The sequence below is a fragment of the Gorilla gorilla genome, chromosome 19 (genome assembly GCF_029281585.2).
Source record: "Gorilla gorilla gorilla isolate KB3781 chromosome 19, NHGRI_mGorGor1-v2.1_pri, whole genome shotgun sequence".
NCBI classification, from domain to species: Eukaryota; Metazoa; Chordata; class Mammalia; order Primates; family Hominidae; genus Gorilla; species Gorilla gorilla.
The window spans coordinates 83,543,330-83,566,381 of record NC_073243.2 but is presented as its reverse complement, the minus strand read 5'-3'; the positions used below and the strand labels follow the sequence as shown (position 1 = coordinate 83,566,381).

General features: G+C 37.7%; 1 pseudogene; it reads right to left on the bottom strand.

The window, feature by feature from the left end:
• LOC134757548 (uncharacterized) overlaps positions 1 to 23,052 on the bottom strand; it is a 373,989-nt pseudogene that overhangs the window by 261,732 nt on the left and 89,205 nt on the right.

The window sequence follows — 23,052 nt, the reverse complement described above, 5'->3', positions numbered from 1 at the left end:
TTCCTCATAGATAATTCTACTGAGGATTTTGTAGAGTATAAACATCAGGCTAATGCTAGGGTTCCAGAATCAGGCTATTAAGGCAGAAATATTGCTCAGCAATTTTCTCACTGTGTTATCTTGAATAGCTTACTTAATGAACACATCTAAGAAAGGCCCCAATTGGCACCAGATTAAAACTCAAGAGACAAAAAAGCTATGTTTCTATATCTAGATCCCCTAAATGCCCTTGTCTTCTCACTATCAATTGGTTCTGTGTGTAGAGTGTTGGGTTGGTAGGTCTCTCATCTAGAAAAATCACAAAAACATGTGTTTTCCCTACCCCACCTCCATGGCAACAATACCTTTATTTACTTGCATTTACATGACTATGTGAGAAAACAGACAGAATCAAAATGGAGTCACTTGTGTTAAAAATCCTGACAAACAGAACTGAGAAGGCTATGGGGGAGCATTCTCATGCATGGATGCCTGATAACAAGAACTACCACAGAAGACTGCAAAAACACAAACTTGCACAAAGGCCATTGCAACCTTACACACACACGTGAAAATACTGTGCAGACATTTGCCCAACAACTCCCTGCCCAACTTTGTATTGGTGCCACCCTTGTTATCGATTCTTGCAGCCTAAGACAATTGATCTAAAACTATTATGTAAACCTCTTCATTAAAAAAAAAAAAGTCTTTACTTCCCTGAATACCCACATGGTTTACTACAGCACATGTATTCCCATTGAAATTCCTATTCCCAAATAAATGTAATTTTCTTCTATGAAATAATCTCTCTGTTATTTAGGTTGACACACAAGAGGTAACTTAAGTTCTAATTTGCAGAAGTAAGTTTTGCTTTAAAGCGAATTTCTTCTTCTAGCAATGTACTTGAAACTACTGACAACTTTCTTTCCATATCCACTTTCTTTACAACTTTCTTTCCACACTTTCCAGGAATGTATTTGGAATATAAAGGACAAGATGTACATTTTAAGGAATTTTTGTCAGTCTTTGGATCTCTTTGCATTTTTGTCTTTTTATGTGTGTTTTGATCTAAAATACATTATAGGTGTTTAAAAGTATGTAATTCATTTATGAATTTGATTAGTTACGAAAGTGAAGGATTATGTCTTTATTTTATTTTACTACACATACTTTAGCAAATAAGCATTGGGAATCTTTTCTGCTATCTTCATTTCTGCACTCTAAAATATCCTTTGACTTGGGCTATGATTTAAATTGCATGTACCTCTCCACAATTCATATGTTGGAACTTAAACCCCAAGGTGAAAATATTAACAGGTGGAGCTTTGGGAGAGTAATTAAGTCTTAAGTCATGAGAGAGTTTCCCTCATAAATGGATTAGTACTTTTTTTTTTTTTTTTTTTTTTTGAGACAGAGTTTCACTCTTTTTACCCAGGCTGAAGTGCAATGGTAAGATCTCGGCTCACTGCAACCTCTGCCTCCCGGGTTCAAGTGATTCTCCTGCCTCAGCCTCCCAAGTAGCTGGGATTACAGGCGCCTACCACCACGCCTGGATAATTTTTTGTGTTTTTAGTAGAGATGGGGCTTTGGCATGTTGGCTGGGCTGGTCTCAAACTCCTGACCTCAAGTTATCCACTTGCCTCAGCCTCCCAAAGTTCTGGGATTACAGGCATAAGTCACCACTGCGCCCTGCTGGATTAGTACTAAAAGAAGCTGAAGAGAGAGCCTTAGTGCATTTTACCCTTCCTCTCTTTTGCCATATGAAGATAAAGATTTTGCCCTTATGACACATGATGACAGCAAAAAGAAACCATCAATGAGGAATGGACCCTCACCAGACACCCCACTTGCTGGTGCCTTGATCTTGGACTTCCCAGCACCCAGAACTGTGAGACATAATGTTCTCTTTTTATAAGTTACCTAGTGTTAGTTATTGTGTTATAGTAGCACAAACGGACAGAGATAACTTGCTATATGTTTAACATTTACACTCCATGCTCAAAAAAATTTTAGTGGATCCAACACTTCTTTAAAATCTAGAGAATAAAGATGCTTACATTCATTATTTTCAGTGTCAAGAATATTCCTACTTTGTTTCTTAAACACTATATATTCACACACACACACATTATTTACAAAATGTATATAAATATAAAATAAATATAAATAAGCTATATGTGAATTTACATTTTGTTAAAAGATGCTTTCCTTACTTTCAGTTCATATTTTTAATGAAGTTCTTCATATTGCTCCCTGTAATTAAAATGATTCATTTTCTCTTATTTATATTGTTAACATTTATTAATGTTTTAAGGTCAGCTCATGTCTCAGTTCTAATAATCCATTAATTATTATAACCAACAACGAATTATGTATTAGCTTATATTAAGCTTTCGCATTTAGAAACAATTTAAATATTTCAATATTCTTATAAATATTATTTAATTCTTTAATTTTTGTGTCTTAATCTCCCAAATTGAAAATGTCATGAGAAAAAGGACCACATTTTATACCGTTTTTGTTTTTCCTTTAAAACCAAGAAAAATACTTTTACAAACTTAAGACATCATTAAAGCAAATTAAACTTCTTAACTATCAAAGTTATTACTAGTTGAATTTTAAAATATGCAATTAAAAGTCTATTAATATGTTAAAGGGAATAATATGATACCCTTCAATTAAATAAACTGACTTTATAAATTTAAAATGTTACTATTTCACCTAAGGAAAAAAGAGTGGTTCCTTGGAAGAGCTTAACCATTCAAATCAATGTCATCCATTTGCATGGCTTCAAGTGACTAAGTTTAAACTTAACTTTCTTTGTGAATTTTCAGAAACAAAAGATGAAGAAAAAAATGATGAGGCAGCTGACAGGCTAAAAGATGCTGTAATATGGGGGAAAAAATCCAAAAAACAAAGTCAATAATACTGTTTCTAATAATAGCAGTTAAATGTTCTGAAAGAGTCCTCCCGGTAGGCTAGATTTCAAAGCTATAGTTAAGTGGAGGACAAATTTGACATAAAGTAAATGAGTTGTGTTAGCAAATAGCTATTGATTAGCACAGTGCTGCTCAATAAAAATTAATTTACATTAAAATATACATCATTATACTTTGATGTTGCTAGAAGGAAAGTAGTAAAGCTACTTTTTCTTTAACACTAAATCTGAATGCTCTGAAGGCTATTACAAAAATCACTGGCAAAGATTGTAATCCCGGGCTCCACGCCTGCCCTTATTTATAGTGTCAAATATGCTTAAAAGTCTACTTTAAAATCTGGCTAAATATCTTGATTGGATTTTGTGTCAAACACAATTATATATATATATAAAAACAGTTTTAAGTTTCAAGTACATATCTCAGTTTTACGTTGTCGTGTTTGCTTTTCGTGTATTTTAATTTCTATTTCAGGTAATTATTAGCATAGATAATTTGTCAGAATACTTTATGGTTATATACATTTTCATGAAATCAACTTATGGGCTACATACGAATCTTTTCAATATTTTTTCAAAGTTAATTAGCATAATAATCTCTTTATAGCTGCATTTTAATGTTTATACCTCTTCTGATCATAGGCAATTTACATTTTTTGTTTAAAGAGCTTTCAGAATCTAAGATAAAATTTTTGAAGTGGAATCTGAAATTAATATTAATGCATATTTCTGCACATTATTCATTATTAGGTGCTAATATATTGGGTAATTATTCTAATTCCCAATTGTGTGATTCAAAGTTTTTCTAGCATTGGAATGCTGTAGGTAAGCTTGGATTCTGTCTCAGGACTGCTTGCATTTCTCATTTAGGTACAATTTAAGTTCAAGTATTTAGAAAATCTCTAAGTAATAAGTCTACAGATACACTCCCTGTGAAATTTTGCCCCGTTTCACTCTTTATAAACATATTTAGTGCTAAATTTACGCTCTGGCATTTGTCATTTGTAAGTACGTTAGATAATTAAATATTTCAAATTAGGAGCATATTTTAGAAATAATGAGTGAGATACGGAAGACTGTGACTATGAATTTAATTATTTGTAAACAAGATTTTATGACTATTTTCCCTTGTAGAATTACTTTTATTTTTCCTCTTGAGCCGTTAATTTTGCTTAAGCTCCTGGAAAAAGCTTTTTTGGGGTTAGGTTTAACTGTCAATATTTCAGATATATGTGTATATAAAATAACACCTGAACATATTTGTGTATTTTTTTAAATGTGTTTTAAAATCAAGGAAGACAGAAACGTTAAAAATCACCACGGCAAACCTTACAAAAAACAATTTTGGTGGATTACAGACAAAATTGTCTATGTATATATCATGTTGAACACAAATAAAAAAATTTATTATATAAAGTCTGTTACACATATATTCTTTCTTAGATAAATTTTATTAAGTAAATATTTTCCTGCTGATTATAAGATTATACGTTATTCTTTAGTCCTTATTTTTAAGTCCTTTCTGACTAGTTAAAGATACCTACACATTTTTTGACATTTCTGCTATCAAGAGAATGGGTCTATGTCCTATACAAATTAAATCCATAATGAGATATCAATATACTAATTAATACAAGGAAGGCAATACAACAAAAAAGGCAGATCACACTAAATATTTTCAAGGATAGAGAGCAAACAGAATGATTATGTACTGCTGGTGGAAACTCTCAGACGTTATCCTGCATTCTTTGCCTCCATCTACTAAAACATAATGTACACATACAACAATTCCACATCTACTATATACCCCAAAAGTAATGCAAATTATGTTTACAAAAAAGTATATATAAGAATGTTCATTACAACATTATTTATAATAGCCCCACATTTTTACAAAGTGTGTGCAATGTACAAAAGTTCAAAAGCAGCCAAATAAAGTCTATAGTTTAAGAAATCAGATTAGTTGTTACCCTTGTGGGATATGGAGACCAGAAGCAATCTCAACGGACTTCCGGATTACTGATAATGTTTCCACACTGGTATGCTGTTTACATCACTGTTTTGTGAAAATTCAGCAAATGGTACACTCATGATATATGTTACTTTTTATATTTATACTATGCATGCTTTGCTTTAATAATTTTTAAAAACTTGAATTATAGTATCTTCAGGTAGTAACAAAGTATTATTTTCCTGTCTTCCAAGAACTCAGACTCAAGCCATAGATATTTATTTGTCATAAATTGTAGATAGTACTATCCCTTTTTTTTTTTTTTTTTGAGACAGTCTCGCTATCTCGGCTCACTGCAACCTCTACCTCCCGGGTTCAAGTGATTCTTCTGTCTCTGCCTCCCAAGTAGCTGGGGTTACAGGCGCTCGGCACCATGCCCAGACAATTTTTTGTATTTTTAGTAGAGACAGGGTTTTACAATGTTGGTCAGGCTGGTCTCGAACTCCTGACCTCAGATGATCCACCCGCCTAGGCCTCCCAAAATGCTGGGATTACAGGTGTGAGCCAACATGCTTGTCTAATAGTAATAACTTTTTTTTTTTTTTTGAGACGGAGTCTAGCTCTGTCGCCAAGCTGGAGTGCAGTGGCATGATATTGGCTCACTGCAACTTCTGCCTCCAAGGTACAAGCGATTCTCCTGTATCACCACACCCAGCTGACTTTTTTTTGTATTTGTAGTAGAGACGGGGTTTCACCATGTTGGTCAGGCTGGTCTCGATCTTTTGACCTTGTGATCTGCCTGCCTCGGCCTACCAAAGTGCTGGGATTACAGGAGTGAGCCACCATGCCTGCCAGTAATATCTCTTTAAGTGTAATTTATTAACCAGGTATTTAGTAGTCTTGTGTTGCAGGGGAAATTAAAAAAAAGAAAAATCCACTAAAGGATTCAAACCTAATCATTCAACAACTATTTTAAAATGATTTTCTTTTAAAAAATAATACATATTTATTTGATAATAGTAATAATCATAGTAGCAGTAGAAATGATTAGTATTTACTAAGCACTGACATATGTAGGCATTATATTATATTATTTATTTGAGCTAGCTGATTTTTCAAAAAAAAACAAAGATAGTTGGCTTTAGGATTTTGTAATCATAAGAACTATATTTGCTACCAAAAACTTTTCATGTTTGTTTTCAATTTTCTACTTGTTTCTATCATTTTAATTAAGCAAATTGGTGAGTTATTTATGGTGTAAATATGTGGTATAACTTGGAGTTGCTACTCAGTTGTTTCTAGAAACAAGCTCCAGTGACTCTCAACTGCGTTAAGGTGAGTCATGTTATGTCTTCCATACATGAAGTACAAGAAGTGAATTCATTAGATGGAGTGGTTATAATGGTAACCAGCCTCTAAGAAAGCTCTCAGTGACACCCACCCTCTAGTTTTTCATGCTCCCTTCTTGAGTATGATACATACTTTCTACTCACTGCTAACAGAAGAAGGCAGAAGGTATGGGATGTCACTTGTAAAATTAGACTGGCTTCCATTTTGGGCATACAATAGAGCCTTCAGACACTCTTTAACCTATACTTTCTCAGAATTCTCACCCCAGGGAATGCCATATTTCATGTCAAGAAACAAAAGGCAAGGAAGTGCCAAAAATACATGAATGAATTTCAACTCAGACCATCCCTCCTCCCACACACATTCAGTTGAATCTCTAATGAAACGACAGCTCCAGGCAACAATAACCTCATGAAAGAACTATGTGAGGCACCCAGCTAAGTGTTAAACATAAACACAGCCAGACATTAGCTGAAGCATTGAAAACATTTTATTCAGTAACTACTGACAGGAGGGGAAAGCTCAGCTCGGTTCCAATTTGTGCGGAGGTGACTGGGTGTTTTAAAGGGAGAACGTGGGAGGTGGACAAGTAGGGATCAAGTAGAGTCAGAGAAGTTGAAAGTTACAAAGGTTTGGTCAGTGTTAATGGATTAGGCCAGCTGTGTCTGCTCGCTAGCTGGCAATTATTGAAGTCAAGAATCAAATTCTCCCACAAAGGCTGGCAGACAAGAGCCCTACCCTTTCTTATGAATACGTTTCAAAGGAATGGCTTTCAGGTTCTTCAGAAAGACACTTCTGAGTTATAGGAGATGCACGTAAACATCAAAGTGGTAGATAAAGAATTTATGATTCTAAGTCCTTTTTAGTAAATGCTCTAAGAAAAGGAAATCAGGGGCCTATCGTCAGGTGTTGGCTAGAACAAACAGCAAATTCTCTTGGTATCATTGAGCTTTCTCAGGCAGAGATTTAACTTGGGAGGAGGGAGACCAGGGTCATCCTAGGGACACAGCCTTATGCTGCAAGAAACCATACTAAAGTTTGCTCATCTCTTAGAGCAGAAGTTTGGACAGACTTTTTATGTGCTGAGTTCTTCAGTTTCATAACGTACACCTGGATTTCTGGCTCTAGCTCACAGAAATTGTGAGATACTAAAAGTTGGCTGATAATGCATTATGTAGTAATAAATAACTAATGTAGGTTTCGCTTCCAGTAAGTAGCAGTAACAAACCCCTAACATACGGAAGTGGCTTTGGAACTGAACAATGAGCTTTGAAGAAATTGTTTGCAAAAAGTTGAAGTAGCTAGGACATGCTGTAGATTTTAGTCTCAAAGAACATGCTGATGAGGGCTTAATGGACAGTGACAACTATCTTATTGAACTGATAGCAAAGGGGATCCTTGCAATGCGGTGGTATAAATTTTACATGAAGTATAGTAAACTAGGAATGTGCCTAATGAAATGGGTCATCTAATATTTTAAAACAAATTATTGGCCAGGCACGGTGGCTCACGCCTGTAATCCCAGCACTTTGGGAGGCCGAGGTGGGCCGATCAGAAGGTCAAGAGATCAAGACCATCCTGGCCAACATGGGGAAACCCCATCTCTGCTAAAATACAAAAGTTAGCTGGGCTAGGCAGCAGATGCCTGTAATCCCAGCTACTGGGGAGGCTGAGGCGGGAGAATTGCTTGAACCCGGGAGGCGGAGGTTGCAGTGAGCTAATGCTACTGCACTCCAACCTGGGTGACAGAGTGAGACTCTGTCTCAAAAAAAAAAAGAGAAAAATTTCTTGAAGATGTTACCTGACTTTTCACTTTGTAGAATAAAATGTGAGAAAAGGCAGATAAATCAGAGGAAAAGCTACTAAATAAAAGAGAGTCAAACTTGAAAGTTTTGAAAATCTTCTTCATATACTATATTATAGCATTCATATTGTTAAAGCAAACTAAAAATAGCCTGAGAAGGACTCTATACTTCTATATTTGAATCTTTGTGGTCAAACTGTAATATAACTTAATATAAGTAGACAAGACCGAAAACCTAACTTAGGAGTATGCACCTGTAACAATAGCTGAGTCTTGGCCAATCTCAGTTGCCATACTTCAACCACTTATACAATGCTGAGTGTTCAAACTGTGTTCAAATAAGGCAAAGGCCAACCTGTAACCAATCCAGCTGTTTCAGTACCTTACTTCCAATTTCTGTACGTCCTTCCCCTTTTTTGTCTATAAATTTGTTCTGGCCACAAGGTACCACTGGAGTCTCTGAATCTGCTGTGATTCTGGGGACTGCCTGATTCATGAATCATTCATCGCTCAATTAAACTCATTTAAATTTAATTCAGCTAAAGTTTTTCTTTTATCAATATATTATCATATAGCCTCTTCAGAAGCTGTCTAGTAATAAAGTTAAGACATGATTTCCAAGCAAAGATAAAATCCAGAGCCCTGCAAGAAAAACATGGTCTAAAAATAAAGCCCAAACCAGAAATCTTCCTAAGATTTTAAAGGTATAAGGTATATATCATAGACCCTGTCAATTCAACATGAGGGCTTTTATGATAAGGGCATTCTATCTCAGAAGAAGGCAAAGGTAGGAAGAAAAGACCTGTAGTTGAGGTTTTTGTCTAATGGAGTATTTCCCAAGAAGGCTCACAGAAGATACACACATTGTTGGAAGAATTAGATATTCAGAAATATCACTAGCATTTACTGAGGAAGACAGAAACAGCACAGACTGAAAGAGTCCTTTGGACCTTCTGAATAACACTGGCAGAAATCAGGCAGAAAGACCTGCTCAGCAGCAAACACATGCAAAAGGAAGCATGGAGAAGGTTGGATAACTCAGACGGCATAATCATGAATTCAAAGGGTAACACAAAAGCAATGGAGAATTATTCCAGGGACTTACATCCTATTCAAAAACTTCCAGCATTTGCCTAACTGGATACCAGGATTGACATGAGTCAGTGATTCCTTTGTGCTTTCAGCTGTTCCCATCTGTAAAGTGATTCCTTTGTGTTTCCATCTGTTTCCATTCCAAGACTGTCTGGAATAGTCGTCTTCTGTCTATTCCACCCTTTCTATTGAGTGGCTTTAAAGTTACATAATATTCTTTAATTTCAAAGGGAGGGAACAAGTGAAACTTCACTCAAGAAGAAGTAGTTAAGGAACCAGGAAGTCTCATTCACATCTAGACCTAATATAGAAAATGAGATTCTCAGTTTTAAGCAGATACTATAATTAGAGCAGACTTTTTGAAAACCTTGGAAGGGTCTGAATATATTTTGGATATTGGAATGACATGACTTATGGGTGCCAAAGGACAGACTGTGATAGGTGACCTTTAAGTGGCCCTCAACTTTTTCACTTCCCAGTAGTCACAGCCTGTGTAATTACATCCCTTTTATTTTTATTTCGGTATTGATTATTAATATTTTTTCATTTTGGTAGTACATGATCCTGGACCACATTGAAAGATTTGAAAACATGAGGAAAAATATGGAAAGAAAATTAAAAAAATGAAAAGGAAAATTATCCATAAATCTGTCTCACAAACCAATCACCCTTTAAATTTTTTATGCATTTTCTGCCATTCAACTTTCCATGTGTCATTTTTTCTTCTTAAAAATGACCATATGATATTCACAAAGTGGTCATAAATAAAGCTACAGTAGTTTCACATTTCACCAAATTGTTGCCAATTGTGTGCAATTGCATGTAATTCTGCAGACACCACAATAGTGCATAACATTTTCCTTTCTAAAGTCAAGATTTTGTTTGTTTATACATGTGATATGTGAACTCAAAGTACATTTTTGGTCTAATGTTATAATCTTAATGTAGCGAAGCTCTTGATTGGAATCAATCCATTATTATTAGATGCATAAGCATGCCTTTAATATTATTCAATAAGTAAATTATTGCTAAATTTTAAATATAAAATTCCATGGCTGATATTTTTCAAATACGTTCTGAGTGCTTTCTTTTCAGAGTAATTAGCTTGTAGGCTATAAGCTTCTATTGATGATGCTACCATTGTTCAAACTATTTGTGGAATATTTCTCTTAAATATCTCTTTAGAAAGCACATATCAGTCTTATAAATGCCTTCAATATTTACATAGTTTTCTAAGTAAAAAATGGATTCAATTTCAAGAAACACACAAAAAGCATTTCAGGACAATTCTGGGTTAAATATTATTTTTCTAGAAAGATATTTTTAATATGCCTTGAAAACCACTCTGAACTGAATTCAAAATGAAGAGAAGACAAAAAAGTTTTCAACCAGAAGAGCTTCATTACAATATGGTCTATTCCTCCAAAGTTAATGTTGTAAAGTTCTATATTCATTGGAGTCTATAAGCTTGGTATGCTTATAGAAATAATCTGTCACATTGTAATCACATTTAATACATTTCACTAATTGTGTCTTTATGGCTTAATGAAGTCATTTTTTCACCAAAAGTATTCAGCTTAAACAACATTAATGAGATCAAGCTTAATTTCCAACAGACTCAGTGAAATGAAAAATGAGGTTAGCTTGATTAAACGCATTGGCCAAAAGGCCAAACTAAATCCTTTTTTAGGAGAATTCGATGTCTCTATTCTGTTCTCTTAAGACCTGGCACTCATGTAGTTTGTTTCAAAAAATAAGTTTTTAATTATTATTTCTTTGTATGCATCTCTGCTGACATTTACCAGCCTTCACTCTGGCTTATCTCTCTGTGACTCGGTTTCCTATTTTGTAAAATGGGAATAAGAATAATTACTTTGTGTTATTTTTCATAGCTTTAAAAGTGACCCCATCATAATGCATAGCAGAGTGCCTCACACATAGTAAGGACTTGATACAATGTAGATATAATCAGTTTTCTATTTAATTATTTATTTAATTACATACCCCTGCCCCATCTTTTCTCTCTCTTATCTTCTTAGAAATATTTTCTTCTAATATCATTTGCGAATATTTTATCTCATGCATGTCCATCTTCATTTCTCATTGTTGGCCTATTCTTTCTTTAAATATGTTTACAAATTCAGTTTCTTTACGGTCATACTTCACAGAATGAGAACCAGTTTGTCTTTTTCAGTTGTTCTTTCATATTTAAAGCCGACTTATTGAACGAGGTGAAGTAAGCTAGCAGAAGTCAAATTTAATTTTTGTTTTACTCACTTGTCTTTTAAGTGTGTTTTGTCAAATCACCTTCTGTCAAATCACTCTGAGATTCCTCAGAATCTCAGGAATATCTGAGTTTTCTGCACACCCTCATTTACTAACACACTGCAACAGTCACAGATGTTAAAGAGGCACAGTCAAGTCTAATGTTCAAACCTCAGTTGTTCCTGACTTCGGTTTATGAGACTGCAGTGGGGAGGGAGTGGGCATGATAGGATTATCATGTTTAGTTCATTTTCACCTTTACTTTTTCTCCTTATTTGCTTTTAATCTCCTGGTCCCAAAATGACAAAAGAAAGCACAGGGAAGGAGGAGTAAGGACCCTGTGGTTCCACTAAAGAGGTGTGAAACCTCTTCAGTGTTCTGCTTTATAAAGCTCTTTTGTGAATTTTTGAGGTTGTCTTGGAAAACTTCCACCATATTTCTTTCTAATACAAGAGATTCATTTTCTTTTGGATGACCTTTCTCACACACTCCCCAGTAGTCTTTCTGATATGATGACTCCGATTGGTAGCTGATTTACTTGGGCTGGTGTATTTTCTAGGTAATTCAAATTCAGCTAACTTCCATGGGCCCACCTGAGTCTTGAGAAGAACTGCCAGAATCTGGAAGGCCAAGCTGCTGTCTGCATCCTCTTATCACTGGTAACCATATCAAGTCCTTTATGTATAGAGTGCTCCAGGGAGGTGGGTCTGGCACTCATCTCTTTATTCCACAATCTCCACTGGACACAGGTCATGTTTTAGAAACATTTCTCTTTTAATCAGTCCTTTACTTGATTGGAGACAGACAGGAAGGAAGTACACACCTGCACTTTCAATAAAAGGAAGAAAATAAAAGTGCTTAACATTCAACCAAGCATTCAAAGTAAATGCCCAGTATTTAATCTTCTTTTAATCAATTTTCTTACTTCCTTTTATATGCCCTCAACTTAGGTGAGGAACTTACGTTCTCCTGACTTCTTTATTTTGATATTGACCAAAATTATAAAGCTAAAGACAAATCTCACTTAATATCCTGAGACCTATTTATGCCCAGAACCGTTAAATATTTAATTCATGACTTTACTTTGAGCACTAGTTCTTACTCCCCTATTTTCAATTAGTTGGTAGAGAACATTTTATTATATACCCCCGATACTGATATTAATTAACAAGTTTTTAGTTACAATTCAGTCACTAATTAGTTGAATTATCAGAAGCAAGTTAATCATATAGAGAACTGTTAAAGTTTAAGTGCCCTGAATAGGGTCTAATTTGTATACAGAGCTAAACTTGCTGAGTTCTCATTCTTGCACCATTTATAAATCGTGTGACCTTAGAAAGAGTATTTAATCCTCTAAAGTACAGTCTCCTTGTGCGTGCATTGAGGATAATAAAGCCACACAAATTATGATAATTATCTCAGAGCATGCATGTTAATCCTGCAGCTCTGTGTGTGGCGCATTATAAACACTCAGCATATCATTAACATTCCTAGTTTCTCTGTCTGCACCCCTCACACATTATTATCTCCCTCATGTGGAATTCCCCATTGTGTGTAGTAACAAAGGAAGCGGTGCTGCCTTCAGAACCACAGGGAGCCAGTTTTTCCAGCTCCCTGTCTGAGCACAGTCATAGAGCAGACATGTATTGTACAGATGGGCAACCAGTTCCTTTTCTGGGACTTTGAAATTTGACAATGAAATGTGAAAGGGTTAGAAGAAAAGTCATTGCAAAGGCAGGGTAGACCAGGGAATGGGGACTTGCCTTTGTTCCTATTGTTGAACACCAAGTCATACTTGTGGCCCCTGACCTGTAGTCACTTTGATGGCAGCAGCGGCCCATTTAAAGTGGCCGCTGCCAAGACACCAGATGCAATGGGGAAGCACGGCCAGGGCTACGACGCTCCGTGGAGCAGGCAGGACCCTCGCCCTTCCCAGGTGCCACTGCGGCCACCCTGCCACGGCTCCAGACTCGGGCTCCAGACCTGTGCTCTTGGGGGCCCGGGAAGACCCCTCTACCTCCGCAAGCTCAGAAGGGCCTAATCCCGCTGCCTGGCTTCTCCCCGAGGTTGGCGCCGGCTTGGATTTCAGAAGTGCGGCTGGGGCTGCGTGCTCTATAGAGCCAGCAGTAGCCGGGGACAAGCAGGTGCCCCGACCTTTCTGAGTTGGTGGAGTGGAAGCTCCCCGGGTACAGCTGCAGCTACCCTCCCAGACGCGGACCTAGATGTCTCTTCAGTCTGCACCATCGAGGTCCCGGGAAGGGTCCCCCTTCGCTGCAGGCTTGGGGGTGTCTGCTTCCACTGCCTGGCCTCTCCCCACTCCCGACACCCGCTCTGATCTTGGAGCGGGGTCGAAGCTGTGCCTGGGCACTGTCACAGCCTGGCAGGGTGTGCACAAACTTGGGGCAGCGCTGACACGACAGCCCCCTGCCCCCTAGGCCCCCTCCAAACTTTGGGCATGGACGAGTGCAAGAGAGGAAGCCGAGGCGGGGATGAGGATGGCTTGGCACTGGCCCGCAGGTGCCCCTCGCTGCCCGCACCATTGCTTGGCACTTGCTGCAGGCGCACCTGGAGCTGCCTGCCCCATTGCAGCAGCTAGGATGCCTGACTGTGCACAGAGGCCAGACCCTATGCTCGCTCGCTAACACACCCCTTGCCGCTCTATGCCTGGCTCATCCTTGGCAGGTGTGGGATCCAGGCCAGTATCATGAGCTGAGCACAGCCTGCCAGGCTGAATGGGCAGAACGAGCCAAGTGCGCCCAAGCAAAAGAAGGGCAAAAGCGCCACCGGCCACAGAGGTTTCCGGCCAGAAAAGCGACAACCCAGAGATCCCATAACAACTTGTCCTCTGATTTTCCTTATCTTTTCAAATATCCAGAGTCGTCATTTTTTGAGGCGTACAATCAGGCATCCTCAAAGATTCAATCATGATTATTGTTTTACTTATATCTGTCTTTTCTTTTAATGAGAAAAAAAGTACGAATTGGCAGAATGTTCAAAATTTAAAATGTTATGCCAATTTAAAATGTTATGCCATATTGTTCCTATGACTGCTTCATTGCCTTTTTTCAATTTCTTTGCAGCTCTCTTTTCTCTGTCTTTCTAATAAAGATTTCCCCAGATTCCAGGCTTTGCTCCTGTTAAGTTTTTTTTCTTCTCTGCCACATATTCTTCTTTGACATTGACCTCCAGGAACAATCTGTTCTTCTAGCAGAGACATTTAAAATATCTATATTTCTAACCTGAGTTCGACAGTTACATTTCTTTCTCCAGTAATTACAGAATGCCTCTATTTGGATATTTAGCAAACAATTAAAAATAAATATGACTCAGATTGATTGTACCTCTTTCACTGACAAATGTTTCTTTCCAGTGTGTTCTCTATCTTGAAGAGCAATGCTGCCTTCTACCCTGTGACCCTTAGATAAATTTTTAGATATATTGTCTTCAAATTTCCACAGCCAATTACTTGCTAATCCTAGTGATACAACTTGACAAGAGTTTTTAACTTCCATTCTTCCCTTTGCAATACTGGTGCCCTAATTTGGAGCTCATTATTTTCTTCCTGAATTGCTGAATTTGATTCCTTACCATCTTCCTGCCTCCAGTGTCTACTCATTCAAAATACATGAATTATACACTCTGCCACCAGAATAAGTCTTCTAAAATGGAAATCTAAATTCTACTATTTTTCTATTGCCCTCAAACACTTCCAGTGACTTCAGGGTAAACATATGAGATCTCACTTATGACAGCAATGTCATAAGTGCTTTGAGTAAAGTTAACAACAGGAAAAAATAATTTTTGTTGTTATATCATCACTAATACACGTGCCATTTCTTGCCATCTTCACATAGTTTGAAATTTCTCTCTTTCCTTCTAATTGTCACTCCTTCTAGTCCTCCATCTCTCGTTTTCCAAGATCTTCTTAGTCCTTCCTACTGCACAGTAATTTTGCTAAAATCTAAGTTCCATGCTAAAGTAGTGAGAAAATGCATATTATGCCTTGGCCATCACAACTCATTTAATTTTGATGACACAAAGTAAGATATTTTGTGTATAGATAGAGCCAGTGTTATATTTGTTATAGTTTTCAAAATCTAAAACAATCACATTATTTTCTTGCCTGCAAAGAGCTGATTCAGATGGTTGGAATTAATACCCTTCTAAAAGGGACTTGAGAGGGCCCCTTTGTCTTTTCACCATGTGAGGCCATAGAGAGAAAATGCCTTTTCTGAACAGGGGAGCGCGGGCTCTCAGCAGAAACAAAATCTGCCAGTGCCTTGATCTTGGACTTTCCAAACTTGAGAACTATGGGAAGAAATTCCTGTTGTTTATAAGTAATCCAGTTTATGGTATTTTATTATAGTAGCCCAAACAGACTAAGAAATTGTCCCAGAAGACAATTCAACATTTATTTCAATTAACAAACTCTATGCCTCTTTAATCAAATATTCTCACCAGTGGTAAGCAGCAACATAAAAGGGAATGAAGATGAAAATTTCATAGATAGATAGATGGAATAATATTAAATTTCCTTTACTGATGTTTAGTTCTCACACTTGCTTATTTTCTAATTTATTCTTTTACTATAATACATTTGTGGCAGATACTAAATGTTACCATACTATATTTCCTTCCTTTATAGATCTTCTTTAAATATTTTTCTCTAAGGCAAACATTTTCAAACCTAAAAGATCCATTTTAGAGTGTCTTTTGCATTAGATAGTCAATATGACTAAGAGATAGAAATAGAAGTACAAATGTGATACAGGACAAGCAAGCCCCCAAATTAGGGCTTAGCCCAGGAAGATTCTTGGCTTCACCCAAGAAAGAATTCAAGGGCGAGCTGGTGGTGTTAAACAGCAACTTTTATTGAAGCAGCAGTGTATGGCAGCAGCAGGGGTACTGCTCCACGCCAAGTAGGGCTATACCTCATAGACAGTGTTTTCAGAGTAGCAGCTCAGAGCCAGTTCTATAGTCATATTTATATCCTCTTTCAAATATATGCAAATTAAGGAATGGTTTATGCAGAAATTTCTAGGATGAGGGTGATAACATCCAGGTCAATGGGTCATTGCTATGGGAAAGAGTGGTAACTTCCAGATGTTGCCATGCCAATGGCAAACTGACATGGCCCACTGGTATGCGTGTCTCATGGGGAGATGGCCCTTCAGCCTGCTTTAGCCAGTCGTCAACTTGGTCCATTGTCTGAACCCCACCTCTGGAGTCGAGTTCTACCTCCTACCTCACACCCTCTTCAGAGATTAGAAACTCCTCCTTAAATTTAAGAGTGCTGCAGAAGGGCGGAAGTCCATATCGTGTAACTGCTTCCTGCTGAGTTTATGGGCAAAAGCCCTGCCTAGCATAGAAGGAGTAAAAATTTCTGGATACCTAATCTAAGGGTCCCAGAGGCAGTATGATTTTATTCTCCAGGTCTGCAGGTGGGATGGGTTGGGAGGCCTGTGTCAGCGTTGTCTTTACCTAGAACTGTTGTAATCTAGAAGACACGAACTTTATTACGAAGTTAAACAAGCAAGGGCTAAAGATTAGTAATAACAAGGCAGCTATTAAAGGTCCTAGGAGAGACCTTGGAAGGTACATTTAATTGTCAACCAGACAGAGTTGGGGTCAGTGCCCTAGTTATATCTATGTAACCAGCTAGCTTGCTCATAGGTCTTTGAATGTTAATCTCAACTTGTCCACAGTTGTTAATATATGTGCATAGGTTTTAGAAATAACTGCACAGTCTCCACCTTGCTTAGCTAGTAAATAATCCAACACTAGTCTGTTATCAATAACTACATTCACCAGAGTCTGGTGACTCTTGAATTCCCTTTAGTGCCAGATTTGTGTTGGTGGCTGAGGTTTCCAAGGTTTTAGTCAAGTTCCTTAGGGTTGACTCATGGTAGACAAAGCCACCTCAGGGCACTGCTAGTCCTATAGCTGCTCTGATTCGGGCTGGAATTGTTCCTATTGCTCACTTACTTCTCATATTCTGGGATCTTACAGGGTTATAGACAGTGACCCCTGGAGAGGCAAGAGTTGCCAACGTATATTTACCTCTGTTCCAAGTTTTTAGTATAAAAGGTTAGCCATTGACACTGCCTTTGTTACACCTTGACAAAAAGGGAGAATACAAAACAAAAATCAAAACCTATAACCCCCAACAGACCAAACAGATGTCCCCTTCCTACACAAAGGTAATGCAGTTGGGCAAGCTCCCCCCAGCCTCCAAAACACTTCTAAGTGAAATAAAAGTCAAAAACCAAAAGCCAAAATAAGGTTACACATCAAGGAAAACCAAGAACATGAGAATTAAGCTATACTGTGAGAAAACACTGCTCCCACTGACTTTTAAGACAAAACACTTTAGCATCAGGCTACAAGAGCAGTCATAAATGAGAGAAGAAAAATTCACAAGAGCTGATGACAAAATGTGAAGGAGGTTACATGAATCTGAGTAGCTTTAAAAAAATAGATTACAGGATTGAAAATAAAAATTTCTGGTAATTTAGCAAATTAATACCTTAAGAAAACTTGGTTGTGATAATATAGACCATTTTTTAAGAAGTCTGTAATAGATAATTTCCTTTGAATCTTTTCATAAATTCCCCTTTATAAATCTTATCATTATGGACATGGACCATCTACAACATGCTTGAACTTTCTGGCTTGTCGTATACTACCTCTTTCTTAAATAATCAGCCATTTTACTCTAGGACATAAATTAAAATTACTCTTTCTTTATACAATTCCTTGTTAAAAATACATTTTCTATACATAACATTCTTTACATCTCCCTTTTCTATTCACCAGTTTTTTCATATTTTGAAACTTCCTTTCAATAATTTCTATATTAGACAAAAATTATTTTTTTCCTCATAAAGAATACAATTCTTTGTTACATTTTATATAAACCTAGGAAGTAAGAATTTTGAATTGCCCACCAGACATTGGCATTCTATAGATGAGAATTATTTTGTCTTTTTATTTTTATGTATTTATTTATTTTTATTTATTTATTTATTTATTTTTGAGACAGAGTCTCACTCTGTCTGTCACCTAAGCTGGAGTGTAGTGGTGAGATCTCAGCTCACTGCAACTTTCACCTCCCAGGTTCAAGCAATTCTCCTGCCTCAGCCTCCCAAGTAGTTTGGATTACAGGCGCATGCCGCCATGTCCAGCTAATTTTTGTATTTTTAGTAGAGATGGGGTTTCATCATGTTGTCCAGGCTGGTCTTGTACTCCTGACCTCAGTTTTTTCGCTCGCCTTGGCCTCTGAAAGTGCTGGGATTACAGGCGTCAGCCACTGCACCCAGCCTTTCTGTTGTTTTTAAGACTTCAAACCACACAGCAAGCTCACAAAGTATCTATTCCACTTTCACTTTTGACAGGTATAAGTAGACCACCTCCAAGAACCAAGATACTACGCAAAACTAGTCACCATGTAAAGCCATTTTAACCATTTGGAAGCCTATGAACATCGGTAATACCTAGGTAAACTATCTCAATGTTAAATTTCAGAACACAACATTCTCTTCAAGCTAATAAGCTTTGACTAGTTTTATTGAATTTATGCATGCTCTTTTATTTATAAGCCAACTTGATAATACGTTAGCTAGACACAATACATTTTGCAATACCTGTATATACACCTAAACAAGCACATTAAATAAAATGACCTATACAAGAAAACGGAATTCAAGTAATTAAAAAATTGGGACCCATCTACCTGGACAAATTTTATTTGTCCCAGTGGTTATGGAAAACAGGAAGAGACAGGAAAAAGATCTCATAGCATCAAATAAGGAAAGGAAGGGGCAAACAGCATTGCTCAAGGGAAAACTCTGGAGTCGCCAAGCCACTAGAGATCTCAGCCAGCAGTGGAGACACCAAAGAAACTTGTTTGTCCAGCTGCTTGTCTGCCACTGTGGGAAGCTGTCTGTGGGGCAAGACTCCCAGTACACTTACTCGAGCAAGGCAGCTCTTCGGGACTAGTGCAAGAAGGTCAGCTCTAATATTGATGGGGAGCTCTATTTTTTCTCTCTCTCACCAGGGAGAGTTAGGACATTCCCATTGCCAATCACCCTGCTTATAGTAGGTACAGTGATTCTGGCTTAGGGGCCAGAGAGTCAGGGACATTCACCTGGGCATTCCAGATGCTGATTTTGCTATATTTTCTTGAGATGGGTAACCCTGAGAGGGTAGGTGACTTAAATTAACTGTTTACAATTGTTCTTTTTGGCAATTTTTTTTTCCTCTCTTGCCCTGTTTCTATTGTTATAAACTTTAAAGGCTACATTTAAGAGTTGGCTCACAGGTGTTTGAGGCCTTATTGCTGTTTTTGTAGCTTCTTCCTAATGTCAGGGGGAGATTGAGTAAATAAATGTATCCCCAAGGAGAGCTTGCCCTTCTGGGTAGTCTGGGTCTGCATTAGTATATTCCCTGAATGCCTCAATCAAATGATCCTGAAACAAAGAGGAATTTTCATATTTTCCCTGAATTATTTATCTAACCTGTCATAACTGACTGGCTTAATCACACAATTTTTTTCTTTACTTATTTCCCACAGCATAGGAAGCAGATGACAATATTTGTAAGTCATGACAAGTTAAATCAAAGAATATGGTAAACTTAACAAACTCCTCTATAAATTTTTCTGGATTCTCTCAAAACTGTCCAGATTTTTCCTTGTATACAGCTAAATTAGACATAGAAAATGGCATAAGTATTCAAGTGTTTCCTCACTTCCTTTAGCTACCTTCCACAGTGGACACAGATTTGACTTTAGGGACTGATATGGGGCCCACTTCTGGTGATACTTGTTGGTCTTACTTTCTTGGAAAGCAGGAGGTACAGGTTGGGGCTAGTTGATTAAGGGGTAGGTTGTTCTGATGACCTTGGGATGGAATCCTTCATTAAAGAACTGCTTGGACCCCCCTCAGAATTGGAGGAATGAGGAGACCCTGCAGAGGGTGTAGACATTTCAAAGGGAGCAACTAGGAAGGCATCCCTTAGGCATGGATTTCTGGTGCCCAGAAGTAATGTGAGCCAGTAAAGGGCCATAAAAGCCTGTACATAAGGGACCTCTTCCCATTTTCGTTTTTATTTACAAAGTAAGTCAAATAGTAACATGCCATTATATCATATAGAACCATATTTAGGACTAATCTATTGATTTTTGAATTTTTATTGAATCCAAAAGGTGTTGCAATAGAAAAATGAGTTTATTTTTCTTTAAACTGAATTTGAATTTGCTGCAAAAGCCTAAAGGATACACTAGTGACAAGTCCTCTGGGGTGTTTCTCATTGTCTCCATGACTAACAATTTTTATTAGGGGCAGAACTTTTCCTAAGTCTAGCAAGAAGGAAAGCAACTGGGCCTTTGTTATTTTTTCCTTTTAATCTTCCACCTTCTATAACATATAGAGGGCAATGTGTTACAAAAGTGCATTGTGAGCTACAAATGAAGAGTTGGATGTTGAGCCTAAATTCCTTAGAGAGCAAGGATTGGGCAGAGAAGGGCTAAATAAATGTTGACTGTGGAAGGGTGGAAGGAAAGTGGCAAACAGCATTGCCCAAGAGGACACCTCAGAGGCTCTGACTTGCCAGCAAAGCTACCAAGTAGTGGAGACACCAAAAAAAATTCGGATGGCAACAGGTCTACAACTATAGGGGGCTGTTCCTCAGGCCGAGTCTGGGAACTCCTAACTCCCACTGTCTTCATCACTTCATGGTTGCTAGAAGGTTGAGGATGGGCATGCCCCCAAATTAGGGCTTCACTCAGGAAGGAATTTAAGGGTGAGCCAGTGGTGTTAAACAGCAAGTTTTACTGAAGCGGCAATGTATAGCAGCAGCAGAGGTACTGCTCCTATGGAGCAGGGCTACCCCATAGGCAGTGTGCCCAGAGAAGCAGCTCAGAGGCAGTTCTGCCGTCACATTTATACCAACTTCCAATCATATGCAAATTAATGGGAAGTTTATGCTGAACTTATTAGGATGAGGGTCATGATGGTTAATACTGAGTGTCGAGTTGATTAGATTGAAGGATGCAAACTGTTGATCCTGGGTGTGTCTGTGAGGGTGTTGCCAAAGGTGATTAACATTTGAGTCAGTGGGCTGGGAAAGGAGACCTACCCCTAATCTGGGTGGGCATCATCCAATCAGCTGCCAGCGTGGCTCGAATATAAAACAGACAGAAAAACATGAAAGGACTAGACTAGCCTAGCCTCCCAGCCTACATCTTTCTCCCATGCTGGATGCTTCTGCCCCCAAACATCTGACTCCAAGTTCTTCAGTTTTAGGGCTTTGACTGGCTCTCCTTGATCTTCAGCTTTCCGATGGCCTATTGTGGGCCCTTGTGATTGTGTGAGTTAATACTTAATAAACTCCCCTTTATATATATATACCTACTCCATTAGTTCTGTCCCTCTAGAGAACCCTGACTGATACAAGGGTGGTAACTTTTGGGTTGTCAAATCATTGCCATGGAAAAGGGCAGTAAGTTCCTGGTGTTGCCATGGCAATGACAAACTGACATGACATACTGGTGGGCCTGTCTTCTGAGGAGGTGCTTCTGTCCCAGACCTGTTTTAGACCTAGTTCTCAATTTGGTCCAGTGTCAGAGACCTGCCTCTGGAGTTAAGCTCTACCTCATACCTCAGATAGGTATTCTAAAAATTCTCTTATACAAATTTGCACCTCTGTGCTTTTTTTCTTTCTTTCTATTTTTTTAAACTTTTGTTTTCCAGCCTGTCAAATACGCATGATGATTGAGCTTCAGGAAACTTTTTGGATCAAGAGGTTTTTTTAAGAAATATATTTTTGAAGCTGATTTATAAATACAATAAAGCAGATAGAAGAATGCTGGATCTCTCTAGAAACCACCATATGAGCCCTGGACTGCTAACTTCAGAATATTTTTTATGTGATTGAAAAATTAATTTGTATTTTTTCAACAGTTTTCTGTTATACGTACCTGACCCCAATGCTAAATGTTATGTCTTCCCACTCCTTCCTTTACTTCTTCTCTGCCCCTGGTACATGTAAACACAGACACACACATAAAGGAAAACATTCTGGTAAGCTGAAATCAATTTATATATAAAAGCCAGTTTTGTGCATCTCATCCCAAATATGCATTCAGTAACATCAGAGATGGTGGGCAACGATACCAAAGAACTTAGCAAACATAATAAATCTTATTGTTTTTTATTTTTATAGTTTTAAACACAGACAACAGTTGTTAAACCCAGCAGAATGCTGTGCATGTACACACACGTGCACAGACACACACACAGACACACAACACACATTCCCCAAAAGCTACAGTAGACAATCCTGGTTTTTAGAGGTTACCACTTGATTTTTTTCATTCTATTCTCTTCTGTCAGAAGACGATGCATCCATCTTCTGTTCACGTCACTGTGGCAATGTCTGCTTAGTAAACATCAACTTATTTTTCAAGATCCTCTACAAAAATAGTCACTTTATAAGACCTTTCCATATTGAACCACTCATATAAGAGTTAAATTCACCCTCCTTGTTCTCATCTTGAAATTTCTTTGTGCCACTATGTCGCTCATTAGAGTTTTTAGTTGCATTATTATCCTCCCACACCCCTGTCAGTAAGTTGAGATCTCCTGGAGGGCAGAAAAGTCTATCATTCTTTTTACA